The sequence below is a fragment of the Melopsittacus undulatus genome, chromosome 1 (assembly GCF_012275295.1).
Source record: "Melopsittacus undulatus isolate bMelUnd1 chromosome 1, bMelUnd1.mat.Z, whole genome shotgun sequence".
Classification (NCBI taxonomy): domain Eukaryota; kingdom Metazoa; phylum Chordata; class Aves; order Psittaciformes; family Psittaculidae; genus Melopsittacus; species Melopsittacus undulatus.
Genome location: NC_047527.1, coordinates 81,618,704 through 81,640,738, shown reverse-complemented (window position 1 = coordinate 81,640,738; position 22,035 = coordinate 81,618,704).

Sequence of the window (22,035 nt, the reverse complement as noted above, 5' to 3'; positions counted from 1 at the left end):
TTACTACTGAATTTAATGAAATTGTTATTGAATTCATTGAAATATAGCTGTATTTCTCTTCCTCACTATTTCAAACACTACCTCAGAGGCTATTGCTGCTATGCATTTACTGGAGATTGTATTGGTGTTGTCCAGAATGCACAATCATGGGTCGTGTCTTTCTTTATGCTAGCCCCAGTAAGCTTCATATTAATGTATTAGTCAGTCATGTATTTGTTATATAAGCATGATAGCTAAGTAGTACTAGTTTATTGTTTTTCTTAATGTTGGCAATTTTATCCCAGAAAATATTATTTAGATCTGTTTTATTGATTACTTACACTGGAATGTGATCCTGAAGAACTCCAACTCATGAGAAAAAGACCTATAAAAACATATTTGTCTATTCATGTTATTATGAACCACTCTTTTACTTAGTACTTAGATAATGAACAGCTTACAGGATAATGCCCAATATGCATGAAAGGCTTTTCAGATAAATATGGAATATAAAAAACTGACAATGTTCATTCAGGGAAAACATGAAACTGCTGATTAACTTATGTGACTAAAGACCACACAAAGAGCCCTAAATTCACCTCAGAAAACTACTTGATTCTCAGCTAGCAAAAAAAAAAAAAAAAGGAGGTTTATCAGACTCTGTAGATTTGTCAATTCTAAAAACATTGCCATTTACAAATAGATAATGTTTGCTTTAATTAACACCATGTTCAGATGACAACACACCATGCTGTCCATATGCTCCATTTTGACAATAAATGAGGCACTAATTCTTCCTGCTTGTAGTATGACAGATACTAATCCTACCATATTTTTCTCATGCTGTCATCAGTTCTTGCTTTTTTTTTTTAACTTTCTTTGCCTTCATTAAATACATAGAATCATAGAAAAGTTAGGGTTGGAGAGGACCTCCACACAGCCTTCTCTTCTCCAGGCTGAACAGCCACAACTTTCTCAGCCTGTTTTCATAGGGAGGTGTTCTAGTTCCCTGATCATCCTCGTGGCCCTCCTCTGGACTTGTTCCAACAGTTCCATGTCCTTTTCATGTTGAGGACACCAGAGCTGTACACAATACTCCAAGTGAGGTCTTATGAGAGCAGAGTAGAGGGGCAGGAATAGGTTAAGGAAGGCTAAATAGGTTAAGAAAGTCATAAGGGAAAGGGGGAAGACAAAAAGGATAAGTAAGAAGAAGGAACAGTAAGGGAATGGAAAGGATGATGATTTAAGGTAAGCAAAAGTTAATTCCTTAATCAAGGAATCTCTGTTCTCATTGTAAATATAACAACCTCTGCATTCTGGCAAAAGCATCTAAGAGTGTTTTCTCATGAAAATAAATTGATGTAAAAATAACCATTTAACCACACCAGAGATGTATAGATTTGAAAGCCTTCTTGACTATTACATACTACTGCTATAATTTCTTCTCAGTATGACTGGAAAAAATAATGATAATAAGAATATTGTTAGACATGTGGTTGAATTCGGGTTTGAGCTCTTGGTGTTTTCCTTAAGAGTAGAATTCTTGGGTTTTGTATGTGATGTGTCTTTCATAATACACACAATACTTATATTTTTCAAGTGTAATAACCTTCTTATTCAGAAGAATCAGAGAAGACATGAACAAGAAAAATTAAAAAACAGATATAAAAAGATGACAATGAAGAATGGTAGGAAGATAATGAAAGGACAATAATAAGTGATTCAGATACTGAAAGCTCATTTAAGACAATGGCAGTCCTTCCATTAAGGAACTTTGGAAGAGGTCCAGAAAGAAGAATAGGAAAAGAAATGCAGTGTCTGGAAATAAGAAGGGTTATATTAACAAATAATGACCAAAAAGTTATAAAACTTATTGTAAGAATGGGGAAAAAAAATTAGAAACAAAAGTTGCAAACAATACAGGCACACTAACACTTTAAAAAAAAAAAGTACTAAAATCCTTACCACCTATTCCATTATTTTTTGTGTACTAGTATAAGCAATAATGATTACAGATGATTTAGTAACATAAAGGTTTCTTAGAGTTTGGTCACTTTTATAACCCACAGGGACTTTATGAAAAGTCACCTGAAAACCATCAGTTACACTTTGGCTCCAAGGTATGATTCCACATGACATATATCCCTGTAAAGACATCACTTGTGTGTGCTCCTGGGTGCTGTGGCAGAGCTGATCTGAAGGCCAAAATGACTCCGCCTGGCTGGCCAGATGAGGCAGGTTTTGAGTCCAGTCACAGGGTTGTAAAATGCTCTGGGAAAAAAACAGTGGGGCTGGGGTTTCTTGGGGCAGGCACCCGCCATCGCTGATGGTCTGCAGACACTTCCCTGTATTTGGGATAGCCAGCAAGCAAAGGGCAGACCATACTCCAGAGCCACTTCTACTGGCTATTTTTGTCATGTATCTGAACCATCTCCAAAGATAAAGCAGCATGAAAACAGCAGTAAATGTAAGACATAAGCAGGTAAACTTTAGTTGGTGACTGTGCAGATTAAATTATCAAATAACAGGCAAAAATATCTTGTTTTGAATCAATCAGCACTGTTCTGTGGGAAAACATCATCAGAGACACCCATGCCCTTTGGAAACTGAGACAGTGTCTAGACTTCAGCACAGTAATAAGACAGTAATTCAAATGTCAAAATACAGAATGCTGCTCTTGTAATGCTGTTCAAATCAATTAAAAAATGTAGATCAATAACATCAAATTAAATTGCTTAGGGATTATTTAGAGGTTTCCCTTCTACCAGCAGTCATGTGTTTAAGGACTGTCACAAATTTTTCCAAATATTAGGAGCATCAACTAGGCAAAATATAATTTTTATTTGCGAATAAAAATGTTTTAAAATAACAGCTAAATGTAAGTAATATTAATGTATCTTCTGACACCTCCATAGCTAAAAAATTAATAAAGCTTGTGCCCTTTTTTCCTCTTGTTCTAACCTGCCCTCTACTTAAACTATTCTGGAAAACTTGACTCTTCCTGGGGCACTGGACAATGTTTGATTTTCTCAAGGACTGCAGTGAATCCAAAATTTTCGCTTCTTTGTTATACTGTCAGAAGTGTTGGAAGGGAGTTGCTGCAGCCTCACATCTGCCCTTTCTTCTGACCCCTGCCTGCTATAGGCTTTACTCTTTCTAACTCTTGTAGTCAAAATACTTGTATTACTGTTTCCTGCTTTTCCTTATTTTTGACAGAGTGCTTTCCCTATTAATCTGAGACTATACTTTAGCAGTTCTGACAACTGTTATTATTCTATTTATCACAAACCTATGCATTATAAAGTATTTCATTTTTTTATGAAAGAGCAATGCAAAGCTGTCAGACTTTACTCATCATGACTAGCATCTCCCTCTAATTAATGAAAAGGCTACTACCTGCTTTGTTTTTCAAGTATGCTAAGACCATTCATGACCATATGCAAAATGGGTCTTCCTCTTTGACCTGGGCAGGGCGAAGAGGAGAATGCAAACTAGGTACTGGGTCTCTAAGAATTTGTATTGGGTTTGCATGGAAAGGTGTTGATAGTGGGGATCCACAGGGTTGGTAGCTATGAGAAACTGCTGGGAGATTCCACCATGTCCAATAAAGCCAATGGCAGCTGGCTCCAAGATGGACGTGCTGCTGGCCAGGGCTTAGCCCTTCAGTGACAGTAGGGGCAGGACTGCCCCTAGGATAATATATTTAAGAAGGGAGGGGGAGAAAAAGCCATGGAAGAAGCAGCAGAGAGAGGAGTAAGAACATTTAAGAGGAGCAGATCTGCAGACACCAAGGTCAGTGAAGAAGAAGGGGAGGAGGTGCTCCAGAATTAGAGCAGAGATTCATCTGTAGCCCATGATGAAGACTATGGTGAGGCAGCCTGTCCCCCTGCAACCCATGTAGGTCCATGATGGAGCTGATATCCACCTGCAACCCATGGAGGACCCCATGCCAGAGCAGGCAGAAGCTCTTAAAGGAGGCTCTGACCCTGTGGGAAGCCCATGCTGGTGCAGGCTTGCTGGTGGGACTTGTGAACCCTTGTGGGACTCACACAAGAGCAGTCTGCTCCTGAAGGGCTTCACCCCATAGAAAGGATCTGTATGAAGGACTGCAGCCTGTGGGAAGGACTCATGTTGGAGAGCTTAGTAGAAGATTGCCTCCCATGGAAGGGACCCCACACTGGAGCAAGTAAGAGTATGAGGAATCCTCCCCATGAGGATGAAGGAGTGGAACAGACAGCGTATAATGAACTGGACAAACCCCCATTCCCTGTCCCCATGTGCCACTGGCAGTGAGAAGGCAGAGAAATCAGGAGTGAAATCCAGAAAGAAGGGAAGGGTAGGAGGAAGGTGGTTTAAAATTTGTGTTTATTTTGTCATTATCCTACTGTGATTTGCTTGGCAATAAATTGAATTTTTCCCCATGTCAAGTCTCTTTTGCCCATGATGGTAACTCTGGAATGATCTTTCCCTGTCCTTATCTCAACCTGCAAGTCTTTTATCATATTTTCTCTCCCCTGCCCAATTGAGAAGGGGAGTGATGAAGCAGCTTTGCCACCCAAGGTTAACCCACCACAGAGTGAGAGAGAAGCACTGCTGATGCTGTAGGTGAATATGTAAGAGGGAGAAGAATGACATCAAAAACATGCAGGATAGTAAGCATTGCAGGTAGAATTTGTAAAGAATGAAAGTTTCATATCTTTTTGTGTGCATGTTTAAGGTGAGACTTGACCTTTAAGAGATTTCATGTAGTTTTCAATGCAGAAATTTTCCTTTAAACTAAAAAATAGAAGAAACTGAAACAAAAACCTATTGCAAATGAAAGGCCATAAAGTAATTATTTTAGGAAAGCTCACAGTTTTTTGAATCATTTCAAGACTCATAATACTGCTTTAGGTTTCCCTTTTAGATCACCTGTGATTGATGTTAATGGCACTAATTCTGTTCTTTTAAGCAGCACTTGTAGGAGTCAGAGAAGAATGACTCAAAATTGAATCAGAACTACTGCAAGAGTAGAGAGCAGCTTTCAACAAAAGATAACTCTTAGGGCTACTATTTTTGAACCAAGATAAGATATCATTCAATCTTGTGTCAGTATCCTTTGCTCTGGTTCAGATTTCCAGGGGTATTCCTTAGAGGAGATAAAAATGCTCCTTTATCTTCTCAAGGAAATCCTTGAACCACATGTTTTGCCCCATATCTGTTATTATTTCTTGTTCAAGTGTCAACACACATCATGAACACATTAAATAGATTATTTTAACCTGAATCTCCTTGCATAGTTAGCACAGAGACATGTTTTTATTAATGTAATTACATTTTACCACTCTAAAATCTCCATTGCACTGTATGTTCTGATGTACAAAACTTTTAATTTAAAACACTGTTCCTTAGTATTCAGCCTTCCCATTTCCTTCTAAGCAGCGTGGTAGCATTCTCCGTATTTAAAAAAGACCTGCTTACAAGGATGCTGTCTGAAGTTGCATGCAATTTTATGTCTTTATCTATCTCCTTCTTTTCTGTTTTGTATAAACACTTTCATGCTAATTTACCTGCTCTTTCAAGAAAGCTTTCCAAGCTAAGAAAGATAGCATGGTGGATATTCCTAAAATATTCGGGGGAGTTTTAATACATCTGTTGCTTTTTTTTTTTTTTTTCTTCAGGAAAACTTTGTCTTCAGATAGCGATGTAGGCCTGCTAAACATTTTACATAGGAATATAAAAATGTTTCCAGTTATGAAAACATGCAGGCAATGTATTCTAAATTCAGGAAATATAAGCCAAATCACAGAAATTCAGATCATGGCATTAGGGATTAATAATTATATGAACTATGCAAAATTTCTGACAAATTTCTAACCTAGGTACACTGAAAAGCTATTATGCCAGAACTGCTGTGTAAAAGAACCTGCAAAACAGACATGAGCTTCTCTCCTTTTTCATTGTCCCAAATGGAACATCCAGCCTGTGGAATCTGATACAGTGAAATTTGATAAAGAACTCCAATCAGACAGAGCTAGTTTTTCGGCTTTTTTTTCTTCCTTTTGCCAAGTGCTTTGTTTATGCACAAAGGTAAAATTACTTGGCAAAACCACACGTGTACTCTTTTTTCCGTCCATTTGCTATATCCTTTTCATTTTTGCAGTTCTTTCTTTGGTCTTTGTAAATGTTATTTATCAATGTACTCTCCAGACATGGAGCAGATTGGATATTACTAAGCAGCATCACTTTGTCAGAGCTGAAAGGGCTCCCTAGCCATAACATGTCTGGTGGTTGGTAAACGTGAAACACCAACCTCGCTCTACTCTGTGGGCTGTTTCTCACACTATTGCTGCTCAGACAGTCAACCTGCAGGGAGTAATTAAGGGTGAGTACAACTGACAAAGTCTGCAAAAGCAGAAGGAAATAATTTTACCAAACTAATCTTTTTCACTATTCTTCTTCTTATTATTTTTACTATTTCTTTCCTCTCTGCTTTAACAAAACAAATTGCTTCACTTCCCCTGTAGGACTAGTAGTCAAAAACCATTAGATGCAGACAAATCAAGTAAAAGTCAGTCCTGTTAACCAGAGAAAAGCCTTTAGGTGACTTGCTGCTATGATCATAATTAAGTGGTGTATCTTGGAGCTAGTTAAAGATAAAATGAGTGAAAAGAGGGGAATAAGTATACTGAAAACCAAGGAGGCAGAAAAGAATGTAATCTTTTCAGAAGGTTAGAGATAGGACATGGTATGGTTTATTGTATGTGTGCACAGTCACAAGTTTGGAGATCCCTGGAATTTAGTGCAGAAGGTGCTCTGGTAATTCTGAAGTAGCCCACAGCTATTGCAAGAAGAGACTGATTCTACAAAAAAGCAAATATATATTAATGAATTAGGGCATCTGTTCATTAGACTTACTAAACTTTATTAGGTGGTGAAATGACATTTTCTTTTATGAGCCTAGTGGACAATTTTTTTTTCTGGAGTTTTAAGTAACAGAAAGTGACCACACTGAATTAAAAAGATATATATTATCTAAAGCGATGGCTAAAGGGACTGCAGGTTGTCCCTTTATACACACAAAAATAAGCTCCCTGTTTTGTATTAACACATTCTGGTATGTACATGCTCTCCTAAACCGGTGAGGTTTTGGCAGTTACATATTCACATATACATCCACCCTCACAGGACAACTGTGTTTCTCTGTATGGTTGAGTAAAAATGCTATGAGGGAGAGAGCTATTTTTTGGGTTTGGTTTTGGGGGTGTTTTTTGTTTGTTTCTGTTTGTATTGCAGTGAAAAAATCCCAAAGCAAAGGCTTCTTCAAGCAGAATATGTCAATCATGCCTTCTTTTAACTAGTGTGATGCACACAAAATCTTTATTGTGCCTTTGCTACACAACAGGCATTTGTTCTGAAGCATAATCCTAGCAGGCCCAGGAATGTCTAAGCATCATTTAATTAATTATTTAGATATATAAATGCATTAAGAAACCCACCTGGTAGATATGCTTAAATGCCTATGGCATAACAAACAAACAAATGAAATGAACCAACAAAGCTAAACCTATCTAAGGTACTGAATCTTTCCTGTTTTTGTTCTGTACCTAGTGTAAAGATATACAACCACTGACTTAAAGCCTAATGTGAGATCAGGGATGTCTTTTATATTTTGTTAAGTAGATTATGAAAAGACCACTTGATATGGTTAGTTATGTAGATGCTGAGTTTTTGTGAATTTACCCACATCTCATTAGAAGAATATCTAAGTATTTAATAACTGAATGCTGAGAAGCTTTGGGTGACATAATCTAGTATGAGGTGTTATGTCCTTCCATTTTTAACTAGCTCTATCCTGTAGGGGAAAAAAACTAAAACACTCCAAAATCCCAACATTGTTTTTGAAGAAAATTTTAGAAAAGTCTACATACTGCTCATTCCTAATAATAATAATAGTAATACAGAGACAGTGTTTGAAATTAAATTTTAACAGTTTTCAAGAGAAATTTCAGTCCAGTGTAAGATAGCTTTTCCTTTCTCTCCAAATATGAATGTCTCTCTCTTTCTGCATTCTGTACAGCTGCAGTTTAGAGCAAGAAGTGAAAGAATGAGAGATCTACACTGTCCTGTTATGCAGTCAATATTAAATCCTGGATTAATGACAGGTTTAAGTTTCAGTATTTCATGAGCTTTCTGACTTCGAATGGATGCTTTATCACATTAGAAAGAGAAGTCTTCCCTTGCAGTGAGAGATGGCAATCCTTCCTAGGTCTGGCACGCTGACAGATATTTGGTTATAAAACCATGACACTGGAAAGCAATCTTAGGTAATATTTAGAGGCCTGCGCTGTTTATGTTTTATAACTTTTCTCCCCCTCTAACCATTCAGAGTTCAACTTAATGTTAATTTTTAGTCTAGAACAAAAAATAGACAATTTTTTAAATGCTGTACTAACAAAATACACAACAGAAGAATATTAAACATAATGAAAATATGAAGGTTTTATGAATATTTATATTGATTTATTTAAAAAAATTCCATAAACACATGTCTAAAAATTATGTGCCTCCAGACACTAGCAGTCAAAAATGTTCTTCAAAAGAGATTCAGACTTGAAAATCTTGCATTTCAGGCTCATGATTTGTTGAATAGCAGTTAAAAAATACTCAGGTTCCATATCTTATACTCAGAATTTAAAAAATGAAAGTATCAGAAATTAAAAAATAAAACTAACCTAAGAAGTATCTTGCAGAGAAAGACTTGGGGTCAATGAGAAACTGAACAGGAGCCAGCAGTGTGCACTCATGTGTACTGTGCTGCATCAAAAAAAGTGTGACCAGCAGGTTGAAGGAGGTCATTTTGCCCCTCTACTCTGCTCATGTGAGATCCTATTTAGAGTGCTGTGTCCAGTTCTGGTGTCCTCAACATAAAAAGGACATGGAACTGTTAGAACAAGTCCAGAGGAGGGCCACGAGGATGATCAGGGGACTGGAGCACCTCCCGTATGAAGACAGGCTGAGAAAGCTGTGTCTGTTCAGCCTGGAGAAGGGAAGGCTGCATGGAGACCTCATAGCAGCCTTCCAGTATCTGAAGGGGACCTACAGGGATGCTGGGGAGGGACTATTCATTAGGGACTGTAGTGAAATGGGTTCAAACTTAAACAGGTGAAGTTCAAGTCAGACATAAGGAAGAAGTTTTTTATTGTGAGGTAGTGAGGCACTGGAAAGGGCTCCCCAGAAAAGTTTTGAATGCTCCATCCCTGCCAGTGCTCAAGGCCAAGCTGGACAGAGCCTTAGGAAACATGGTCTAGGGTGAGACATCCCTTCCTATGGAGGGTGATTGGAACTAGATGATCTTAAGGTCCTTTCCAACCCTAACTATTCTATGATTCTGTGAAGACAAAACAGGTAAGTGAATGTGCTAGCTAGAAGAGAGATGAGAGATGAGCAAAAACAGAGAACAGAGGGAATGAAAACATGGTTTTACTTGTTAACTGGAATTTGTTCTGGAAGCACCAAAAGACAGCAAACCTGGATTCATTTGATTATGTTTCAGCAATGCTACTTTCCAGTTCACAAACACACTTGTGTGTACATGACATATTCTTTTTCAAAAGTCAAGATAACCAGATAGGAACACTAACAACTTAGATTTTTAGGTAAAAATTTAGATTAACAAGAGGCATGAGAAACTTCATGGTAAAGGATGTTTTATTAAAATATGAAGCACACATGAAATCAGAAGCTTTAAGGAAAGTATTTTCTAAGCAGCAGCAGCTATATGATATTGCAACTTCAGCATTATAATAAAAATTAAAAATCTATATTATGGTGTGTAAAAAAAATGCAAGTTCATTTTTTGCAATGTGTATTATTTATGTGATTTATTTTACATAGAATTTACAAATTTGAAGTGTAAGAAATAATTTCTATATGTACTCCAATAGATAAATTTAAAAGCTTAAATATTATTTTCTTATTATATTGTGCATGTTTGAGTATGCACACCTATGAACACACTTGTGTATGATTACAAACATTAGATTAAAAAGACCATTAAATTTACAAAATATTTTAAATAATTTATGTGCAGAGGTTTACATATTAATTCTTAGAATGATAAGCAGATAGGCTGAATATATTTGAAAATATAGTGAACCAAGTTCTGTTCTTGCTAACATTAATACACTTGCATTTAGAGAAATCAGAAATTAATTTAACCTTACTACCGTATCTTTAAAGACTAATCAAATAAATCTCTATCATAGCATTAAGCTTCATTTAGAAAGTTCATAATCCATAATCAACTCATTGCTAAAAATTCAGTTTCAGAACAGCTTACAGTTCAAATCACATATGTGCATGGAATAATTGATTTGTTCAAACATGCCAATTTTAGAGATTACTTACAAATGAACACTAAAATTCACATAATTCAAGTATTTTTCTAAGAGCACTATTAAATAATAGCCTAGCCTTTAAGAAAAATTACATCCAATACCAAAATTAAAAACAGGTTCTAAGATTCAGTTACTGATCTTTCTAAAAGGGCAGAATGAAAGCAAACACAAGACAAAAATCCCTTACAGTCACATACTCTTGTTTTCTTCCAACTTTTTTTTTTTCTAGGTTTCTTTACCTTGTATTTAATTTTATTTCATTATATGTAGCAAGACTAATTTTTCAACAAACTGATTTGTTTCTGCTCATTTATTTTTTCCCACTTTGACCTCCTTTTTTTTTTTTTTTTTTTTTTTTACTTTGAGGTATTTTTGTGATAGAATTAATTTTAATTAATTTTATTTTATTAAGTTCAGGTTGTCCAATGTTTTATACGTAAGAGGTTAAATAGTGTTACTTTATCTTGTGAAGTCCAGAAGTCCTGCAGAACACTTAGATTTAACTAACGAGCTTTGAAACACAGATTTTAGGGGTATTTTTTTATGAAATAATATGAATTGATTTATTTAATGAAACTTTACTTTTTCTGAAAGTATGTAATTTTTAGAATGTTACAATGAGTAATTTTTGCCTTTTCTCTGTAGAAAGGTAATTGTAAGAAATTTCAGGGGGAAAAAAATCCTAACTTCTTTCACCTGAAAATTTTGTAATGAAAATAGCAGACTAAAACTGAGGGCCTGAATCAACAGAAAGGTCTTTTTTGTGTGGTTTTGTTTGTTTGTTTTGTTTTGAAAGCTTTTTTAGTTGGTAAATTATTTGAACAATGATATATAGACAAAAAAAGAATACATTAGTCCTAGGCTCCTCTCTTACTTGGATAATGTGTCCCTTGTTTTATTTTGTTGTTTTGGGTTTTTCTTTATTTTTTAAACTCAATTAATCACCACCTTCTCTGCAGATTCACTCAATATTCTAGTAAAGAGAGGTTTAATTTCGCATCTGGTGACAGGAGGCAAAAGACCGTAGATAAGAATGTGCAACAGTCACTCAGAAAAATAACCAGACAATTTTGGCAATAAGATCATAGGAAGCACAAAAAGGAAGGCTGGGATTAGCAACAGCTCTGGCCATCTGGCTGGCATGTGTACTGGTGCCTTTTATGTCTAATAAAAAGAAGGTAGTAAAGTTTTAATATAGAATGATAATATATGATGATAATCATAACAGACATTTAGAGAAATTACTCAAATTAAAGTGATTTTATGTTAAGTGGTGTGAGCTATTTGGGAAGGGTAGCTTCAAAAAAAAAGAAGTTATTCCTTTGCATATTGAGGATGTAACTGTTCACTCTGAAGTCCAACATGCAAAAGCTAGGATTGACGAAAGCCTGGCTAATACCAGAAGGAAAGCACTAACACAGCTGCCAAAATGCTACTTGAAATCAGAATCAGCTGAACAAGAATTACTGGTGATTTTCAGAACAAGATAATAGTGCTAATTAAGAAGCAGAACCTGGAGGATTTGTAACTGTAGAACAAATCTTAAGACAAATAGCACTGTATTTATTCTCCTTCCTATATGGTTACATTGTTTCATGAACCATACTGTTCGTGTGAGATGAATATTAAATAAAACACATTTTATGCATCTTGTGACTTTATAAATATGCCATATATTCAAAATATTAAGTAATTAATCTAAAGCATTTCTTTTCTCAGGGCAGCAGATCCCTGTCTTGAGATGACAGACATACTTTTATTTACCAAATTTACTAGGTAGGGATTTTCCTAGCCTGCATACTAAAGCATATAACTCATATTTCCCTGACAAGAAATCACAGATAGTTCAAAAAGCTTAAAACTGCCTGATTGATTCTGCTGTTGTTAAAGAGGACTTAACTAGGGAGGCATCTGCTGAAAATCAGAATATAAAAGGACAAACGCTATGTTGCAAGTTCTTGTTACTCATCAGTGGTGACTTTTTAATATTAAAAAAAACAGAGAAAAAACAATCACCAATTAGCTGGAAGGAGCTTATTGAAAAGCTGAAGATGAGGGGCAAAAGAGACAGGGGACGGATGTTTGGACAGTGGTAAAAGCATAACAATAAACCAATGGCAGACAGCTGAAACTAGATGATCTTGAGGTCCTTTCCAACCCTAACTAATCTATGATTATATGATTCTATGATCTTCAAGGCACATCTATAGAATACAGGTGGAAGTAATCACCTGCAAATATAAAGGATGTAGGACAACTGGTTGTACTGCTGAAAAGGACCTTGACATTACTGTATGTCACAAAGCTGAGCAGATATCAAGAAGATAATGCTGTAAGAGGTAAAAAAATCAATACTGAAATATACAAACAAGGGGGGTACTGCCTGTGAAAACCAGAAAACATTCCATTTTAAGATGTTCATAAGATATTGGTCACTGGGGGGTGTACTGCATTCAGCCTTGGAAATTGTAGGCTGGGAGAGAAGTAGATGACTTAAAGAGAGTACTAGAATAGGAATGAAGATAAGCATGTTGAGAATGTGTGGCATAGGTAGAAATGGAATAAAACTTATAATAACTACTTGGTCTAGAAAAGACCAGACTGAAAAGCATGAGTAGAAGCCATCATAGCAATTTTCAGATACATGACAAGCTCCTGCAAAGAAGGGTGTCGCCTGTGACCTTCCTGAATGGCCCTCTGTAAACATATGCTTCCATGTCTGTGATGAGTAGAACAAGATTTAGGATTAAACTGCAACAAAGATCATTCAGGGTAGATTAAAAAAAAAAAAAGGTCCTTATACCAGTATACCAGTAAACCACTGTTATGGCTTTTGTGGAAATAATACTACATTAGGCTAACATATCTGAAATGACACAGATAACTTTGGTCTTAGCTGGTACAGGGGATGGAGAATATTACAATCGAAGCTATTCTCATTTTTATATTTTTGTAATTTTTCTGGATTGACAGAGGTTCCAAATGGAATAAAACTAAATTTTATATACATCAAATCTTAACAGTTATAAAGGATAAGCAAAAACTACCCACAAAACTCACTGAACAAAATTCTGTAATGCCATTTTCAAAAGTATTGTATCACCAGTATGGGTATACATGCTGAATGCATAGGTCCACATAACTTTGCTGGATCAAAAGCCAATGAAGAAAGAATAGAAATATAGAGATATGCAAGCAATTAATGTTTAGATCACAGAATTACATGATGAACAACTGCACCAAAGTCTCATCCAAGGTAATGTAAATCATACCTGCACACCAAGGAAATTGTGTTGCTCAGCATTATTGAGTTACATGGGCCTCTGATTTGCTGCAACAGGTTTCAAGGTGGAAATGCTCTTTGGAAGCTTTTCTAACATCTACACACCCTACCTTGCACTAATTTACTGTCTGTGGCTGAATCTTCATTTTGCTACAGGAAAGATAGAATTTGCTATCGCTATGTGCAGTTACTGGTTCTTTGCATCAGTGGGCAAGAGAGTAGTCAGGGAAGAAAAAATGACTTCAATAACACTACAGTGTTCGAAGTACCTTGACTTCCTGTATTGCTCTGATGATATGTTGCCTGGGGAATGCAGAAAAGCAATAGTTTCTCTCTTTTATCTGTAAAGTTCTTGACACAAAGAACAATGACTGTCTGTCAGAGATCTGTGAGTCATCTCCAAGTTCTGTTGACAAGTTAATATTCACATCAGGGGGAGGTAACATGCCACTGAAGTAATAATGTACACCAGCAACTTATGACATATTCATTCAGACTACATTACCGCATCCTTCTCCTATACCTTGCTTCTACCCTACCCTTCCTGGGCAGAAGCCAGGGAGTTGGTTCCATCATATGTAGAAGTGATGACTTTTCACTAGGAAGATGCTTTGCTTTTGCTCCTTTCTGACCTAATCATGCTACTTGAAGGCAGCTGCTATGGCTGTTTTGTGTCTGAAAGGTACCCACTGAGCTTCTGAAAGACCATCAAGGACTCTGAGGAGTCAAGGTCTGCCGCTAATGGTTTCAATAGATAACAGGTCCTCCCTTTGGCCTGTCAGTGAAAGACGGGAGAAGCAAAGCAGGTGACACTGAAAAAGGATGCTTGCTGGTGCAGTAAAAATGAACAACCTCTGCTCTTAAATGGGAAGAGACAGAATGCTGCTGGAGGGGAAATCTGCAAAAGGGTCCTGAGCCTGGAACCAGCAGCTGCAGCCAGCAACATGGGATCACCTGCTGCAGAGGCAGATTTGGTGGAAAAAAAAAAAAGAGGAAAAATGATTGCTTAGGGACAGGAGTTCATGGGTACATAGCACAGTTAGCTGTTAACAGCTAATATCTTTAAAAGTGTTAAAAGCATTACTAACAGCATCAGCTGTTACCACTGTATGTTAAGTCATGCATCTCTGAAAATCTAGCCCTTATTCAGCACTGGTATGCAGTCTTGTGAAATATCAAATATATGAAGCAAAGCAGAAAGGGCTCTGCATTTGTTGTTTTTAAAATCAGAAATGTTCTAATAATTTACTAATTAATTCATACTAAGTAAAGGAATAAATGAGAAGAGCAGGGACTCAATAACATTTTGCATATCATACACAAGTCCTTGGTACATATTAGTTTAGTTTGTTCTACCTTTTCCTTAATCCATGATGTCACCAACATGCATTTGAAAAGCTTGCATGGGATTTATTCTTTTTGTTTCCATGGCAGCAGCAAGACTGATCCCTCAGATACAGAAATATCCATTTATTCTGAAAATTGCTTCCTGGCAAAATTGGCTTGGATCAGAATTCTACATTTGAACATACAGTAATTTTATCTTTACATATATCATGTATAGATTTCTTTTTGTATGTAGTCAAGGACAGAGGCATTTGGCCTGCTGCCTGGGCTATCAGTTGTATGCGCTGATGGTTTTGTTGTGCTTCAATTTCCATCTTGAATTAGGAGTTAACTATTTTGCTGGCCTTTGGACTAGTATAACCCCATTTTTGGCTGTGCAGCTTGTAGCATTTCTGTTTCAAGCAAAATGAATGCAAATTTTGTTACTTCAACAGAGGAAAGCAAGAGCACATCTGCTGTTTAGCGTATTTGATCATTTTAGTTGAATGATGATAGACTTTGTAGGGAATTATTTAACTGATTTTGTGGATTCATCTTCCAATCAGTTATTCAAAAAGTTACAGATTATATTTTTGTTTGCATTTATGTTGGGCCTCATTTTATTTTACAAAGCACTTAATTAATCTTGCAAATTGATATAAAAAAAAAAAGAAATCCCTTTGCCTTGCTTGCTAAGCCATCCATTTTATTTACAATTCCTTCTTGATTAAAATTGAAATCAGATAGATTTGCCTGCAAGCATGAGGGAAATCAGGCTCAGACACCTGAGCGGAAAGGAAATTGGACCAGGAATAAATGCTTCTAGGTTAGCAGTTGTGGTGAGATAACTGACAGAGGTAGTGGTAAAGAAAGAAGTTCTGTGACCATGTCCTCAGTGTTTCCTATGGTCAGTAGCTCTGTCTTTTTTTTTATTCACTCTGTACACTTTCAACCTCTGACATAGTAATAGGTTAAGCTATGAAAAGCCGCTCATTTACATGGGGGTAAAATATTCAAATGACTTGCTAAAGGAGCTTAAAGCACTATAATTAACCCATCACAAAATAAAATATACCACAAATGCTTTTTAAAGTTTAAACTACTAATGAAGCTCAGCATGCATTAACATTTTTCCCCATTTTTTATGTGTCATACATCAGTGGTTAGATAAACATGCTGATTGCCATCAGTTTTATGTCACTTTGAGAATTCAAGTTGATAACTGCCATTAATCACAATCTCAGCTGCACAGCACTTTGAACATATCTACCACAGAGCTCTGACAGCAGTGACCAATAAGGGACATAACTTGTTCTGGTGAATATAAAAAGATGTGCTTCATTCTTTTATCCACATAACATTTCAACCACAGAGTAACTCTAAGAACTATGAATATGAAGGATGCAGTTTGTATGCTTTGTACTCAAGGAGTTTTTTTCCCTTAGGAGCTAAAATAGAAACTTATAGGGATTAAATCGAGAGTGGCTCATTCTCATTGCATTAGCTATGATAAAAGCCCTCTGGCCTGTGAGGCCGTGTATTTTCTTTGAGTCAAAGGGAGATAAGCTGTTGCGGAAAAAGTAAGCCATGCACTAACAAACAGTTAGGGGAAATACCAGTACTGGGAATATCATTATCAGGAATTGTTCATAAAAGAACTTTGGCCCCAGTTCAGCAATTCCACAACATTCTAGTTCTAACAACGGAACAATTACTGAACATAAAGCTTCTGAACAAAAGACAAAATTCAACATGAATTGTTTCAAGCTTCATAATTTTGATAACTTGTCTGTCATCTGTGGATTTAGATTTTTTTTGGAGGGAAAAAGGAGGGCGTAGTTTATGTTTCTCTGAACATTGAACTAGTATTATTGACTCTACATGAAATGATATATTGTTGTTATATTGTGCCCCTGCAATTGGTATCCACAGTTACATACAGGCCTGGGATTGGGTCTGAGATGAAGTGAACCTCTTGAAACAATAAGGAACTCAAGGGCACAGTCAGATCCTTTTCTTGTTTGAAAGATCAAAGGAGAACATTTGGGATTAGCAAGACTAAAGGATGAGTTATCTGACAGCTTGAAAAAGTGACCATTCAGTTGCCTAACTTAACAAAAGAACTAACTTTTAAGGTGTCCTAAAGTGAACTGCCTTCATTGTGATGCTAAAAATCACATCCACAGTTTAAAAAGACCCTGGCACCGCCAAAGATCCCTCCTCTGAGCATGCTTAGTGATTAGAAGAAATGACCCAACAAATACTATAATTATATGTAGATTACAACCGAACATTGTAACTGGGAATGTACTGCCAGTACTTTTGTAACTTTTGTATGTAAATCTAAGAAGCCAGCATTAGTGTGCTTCATTTGTGGAAATGCACCACTGAGCACCCTGTGCAGAATAAAAGCAATATCTCTCCTCAGTGTGTAGCATTGGTTTACTGTACATCAGGCAGGAATCTGCTTTTCAAACAACATACAGATTGTATATACAGATGTTCTGAGCTATCAGATATGCCATGACTTATCTGTAAGAAAACATGAGTTAATTCATATGCATTTTGGCGACTACTTGAATATCTATATACATGCTATATATCCCTTAACATATGTCAAGTCCTTTAAGAGAATTTTTTTTTCTTTTTCTCTAGTGACTTCAACAGTTCAGATGGAACACTGCCCATTAATAGGTCCCTGGAAAAGTTATGAAGTGAATCAGATAGATTGATATTTCTTTGTAAACCAGTTATACTAATATTGTTCAATAGGGGAAAGTCAATCAATATCAATGTTACGGAAAAAATTTGAGAGGGAAGATGAAGTAAAAAAAATCAAACTTTATTATGACTTTATACATGCCATGTTAAAGAGATTCCATATGTAATATATGTAAGAATTATTCTATTTAATGCTTATTTTTATATATATTATAGCTATAAACTATCATTCCCTAGTTTGAACATTACTTCTCATGTAAGATTAATGTTGCTACATACAACATGAGCATAAACCACAGAAAGTATAAGCCAAACCTGAAGATTTTAGAGCCTTACGGAATAAATCTATGAAATGTATAAAAAAGCTGAAAAAGTAAGTGAAATTGAAAATCTTTGTCCCTGAAAGTGTTTAAAATTGGGATATGCATCACTCTGAATAGAAGCTGACTTAGCCTATATTCAGTCTTCTTATTTTTAGACAGGATATTAATTTTTTAATTTTTAATATTTACAACAATTCTTCTCCAGTTTAAGTGACTGACCTCCTACATAGTTCATTAATGTAGAACTTTTTACTATCTTTTTAACTGACTATACTTTTGCCCAAACATAAAATGGTAACAATTTTAATGGCCTGTGATATTGAGGAGGTGAGACCAGATTAGGTAAAGGTCTCTTTTGGCCTTAAAAAACACTTACATAGAAGTTTTTTGGTGGAAATCATAGCAATAAACCTGTCTGATTGCATGCTATTAAATTAAATTATATGTTTAGTGAAAGCTAACTTGTTTCTTAAAAAGTGCAATTAAATCATATTACATTTAAACATATCAGGCAAATTTTGAACCCTTGATCTTATTCTTTTCTGATTAGAATTTACCTACTGTTAAAAACCCACGACTGTTTCTTGCATAGGCTAAGGGGTAAATTTTGTGTCTAAAACATCTCCAAGCAAAGAAAGGTGTATATTTTCTTTACTGAATTAGTTTCTTGGAAAACATTTCTGCTTGGTTTTGGGAATTTCTTTGTGGGTTTTTTGGCGGGTTTTTTTTTGGAGCTTTTGTGTGTTTTCTTCTGTAATATGGCATTCTGTTTCAAATTCATGTGTAACTATCAATCTGTTTAGCTAGAAGGGTAAAATTCTTAAAAAACCAGCCATTCCTCCCACCTGAGTGCAAAGTGCTAAATTATGTAACAATCCTTAGGCCCTAGGAAAATTTGGCTATTGATGGGTTTTGTCTCCTTTATAAAATGACTTCTTCCTCTTTGAATAAAAGGATGTCATGCCAATCATGACCTCTGGCCTGCAGGAAGTGTTTTTCACTGTCCTAAGCCACAGATGAGTAGCTTTGGTGGCTACTCAGACAAAGGCAAGACTATAACTTAAATTCCCAAAAGACTACACAGTAACAGTCACTTCTTAGAGCCCTGATCTCTCTTTCTGTCTTGCTGTGCTCAGATTTTTTTTTATTAATGAGCAGACCTCATGCAAACACTGGGTCAGCCTTGAAGTAAATCATGTGGCTGCACATTGTAGTAGGCAGGCAGGCTTATGTGCTGTATTCACAGGTCTCCTGAAGGTTGCATGTTAATTTTAAAAATATATCAGTATGTGATCCTTGTGAGGAGTGTAGGAATAAGGTATACAAGGACCCAATACAACACAGAGAATAGACCTTTAGGGAAGCACCAAAACTATTTTTAACATCCTTTTCCTTTAAAGAGAGGTGGTAGGATCTTCTAATTAGTCAGATTTTCTATTCACTGGATGGATCATCTAGCAGTACCATTCTGCTTCATTTCCTTGTCCTTTGTGTTAAGTGCAGATAATTAGGTGAATACATGTAAAATATACATGATATCATATCTTTTAGGAATATATAACTTTCATATTGTACAGAAGGCAGATGTTTGTCTAGCTTGTGTGTGGCTATGCATATTCTGCAGCTGAAATCTGCTCTGTATACATCAAGCTTGCTTTCTGAACTGTGAATTCAGTTTCAACAGAAGACAGTGAGAAGGGTACACCTGATTAGCTCATTCTCTGTCTCTTTCCACTATAATGCAAAGTATGTTTTTGAAAAGTAAAGAAGGTATTTTAGACATTCATTCACTCCTGTGCTCTCCTGCAATCAAAACATTATTAACTTTTTTTAATTTTTTTTCCCCAAATTTTCCTTTTATGTAAATCACTAAGTGAGGAAAACCAAAACATAACTCACAAAAAAACACCACAACCAACAGACCCTCAACAAACAAGCAAACAAAACCCCCTTAGATACCAAAAATTTGATTCAGTTTAAAAATATAGCATTTTTTTTCCTGAAGTTCTCAAGAAAATATAGTTTAAGGAACAATGAGATCACCTCACAGACAATCATAATACACCACTTCAAGGTTTTGTGAAAACATGATGATTGTTTTAAAAAATTGTGCTTGCATTTGTTTTGACAGTTTTTGAAATATTGTATTGTTGTAACTATGAGAGTATTGCTATGTGGTAATTTTTTTATCCTAATGTTTATTATAAGCACTAATAGTTTTTAGTTTGTTTATATTCAAAGACCTTTAAGTGTCTCAAATAAGGCTATTTATAATCTTGCTAAAGTCATGCAATCAACTTTGAGTCCATTTTGTGATGTGGCATAATTAAACAGAAACTTTTGACATTGTCTCATTTTAATCCAAAGCATTTTTCATGTCTGAATTAGTGACCCAAAAGAGTAAAAAAAGTATCCTCAGGATATCTTGAGTACTGGAGGATTTACTGAAATCCTCTATCAGAAAATTCTTGGTCTGCATATTTGTACCTCAGGTACTTGCATGATATTCAGCTTTGTGCACCCGTGGGTGCTCTCTCAGGATGAAAAAATCCAAATTCAAATGATTCTTTAGCTTATGTTAGTTTTCTGAAACACTGAAGTATATCCCAAAGGTCAAATTAAAAGGTGACATTTTCTAGGTTCTTCACTATATGTACTAAAGATTGCTTGAGTACATATTTGCTAAAGCTAAGGATTTAGCTCACAGATTTTAAATGGTGAGAGCATTTTGTTCTAGATAGATATTACTATCAGTTCATTTTTGGATTTAGATTGCTTAGAAGGTAAGTTTTCAGTGTGTGGTAGTGTTTTCTAAATGAACATGATGACCACTTCTGTGGCGCTCTAAAGTACCGTTTGGTTTGTCTTTATCAGTGCTGTGCATTCAGCTGTCTACTGTTCCTACACTGATAAGTAAAACCCTGAATGACACTTTGTGTGTGTGGAACTGAACAGAATGTAAGATCATGTGCATGACCTATATTGTTGGAAATGCTGTATATCAACTAATACATACCTTACACTTCAGCTGCCCTCTCTCAACTACTAATCTTAGAATCTGGGATCCTCTGCAGCATAACTTGGTTTTTTTTCAGTCAAAGGACATTCCTGTATGGTCACTTTTCTGTAACCTTAGTAACTTGTTTCTCATGCTTGGCATGGTATTTCACCTTTGAAATAACACATGCTGCAAAGGAATTGAAAAGAACAGGTTTTTGTGTTTCAGCTGGTGCCAACTAACTGCTCATTTTTGATTCTGTAGAGTGTGGTAGATGAAAAAGACTATATATCGTGTTTTCATTTCTTCCCCTTGAAGTAACCACCATCTGGTAAAAAATGATAGAAACCCTGCTGTTTTAAGCATAGAAGAATACTAATTTTACTTGAACTTATTTTAAGATCCAATGTCTGTTAACACCTGATAGGTTTGTAGCCAGTTGTCAAAGATTTAGAAAGAAGTCACTGACTCCTCAAGTTACTATATATATATAGTAGAGAACACTATTAAATCAATGAACCTCAATGACTAGCTTTGATTTTTTGGGACACACTCAGGCATTCTTATACTTCCCAAGTCTCCCTCATTTCTGGATATCTAAGAACTAAATTGTAATCTATATTAATAATAATAGAGCCAACAGAAAGGATAACATGCAAACAAAAGATTCCTCTATATTTTTCACTACAAGAATACAGTATATGGTAACGATAAGTATTAATGCACATGCTTTATACATGTGTAGAAAAATAGGCAATGGATTTCAGACACCAGGTTCTCGTAAGGTAAAGATAGAAATCAGTGAAGTTTATGCATTTTCAATACTTCATATTCACAGGCAGTATTATTGAATGTATTTTGAAAGCTGAACAAAACCATTCATTGTTTCTGAAGAGCACTCTGAGCTATTCCTCTACATATATATTTTTCCACTCAAGTGGAAATCTGTAGGAAAATATCAAATAACTTTTCTCTTACAAATGCAGAGGAGAAAGCCTATAATACCAATTTAGTAAAGCAACAATA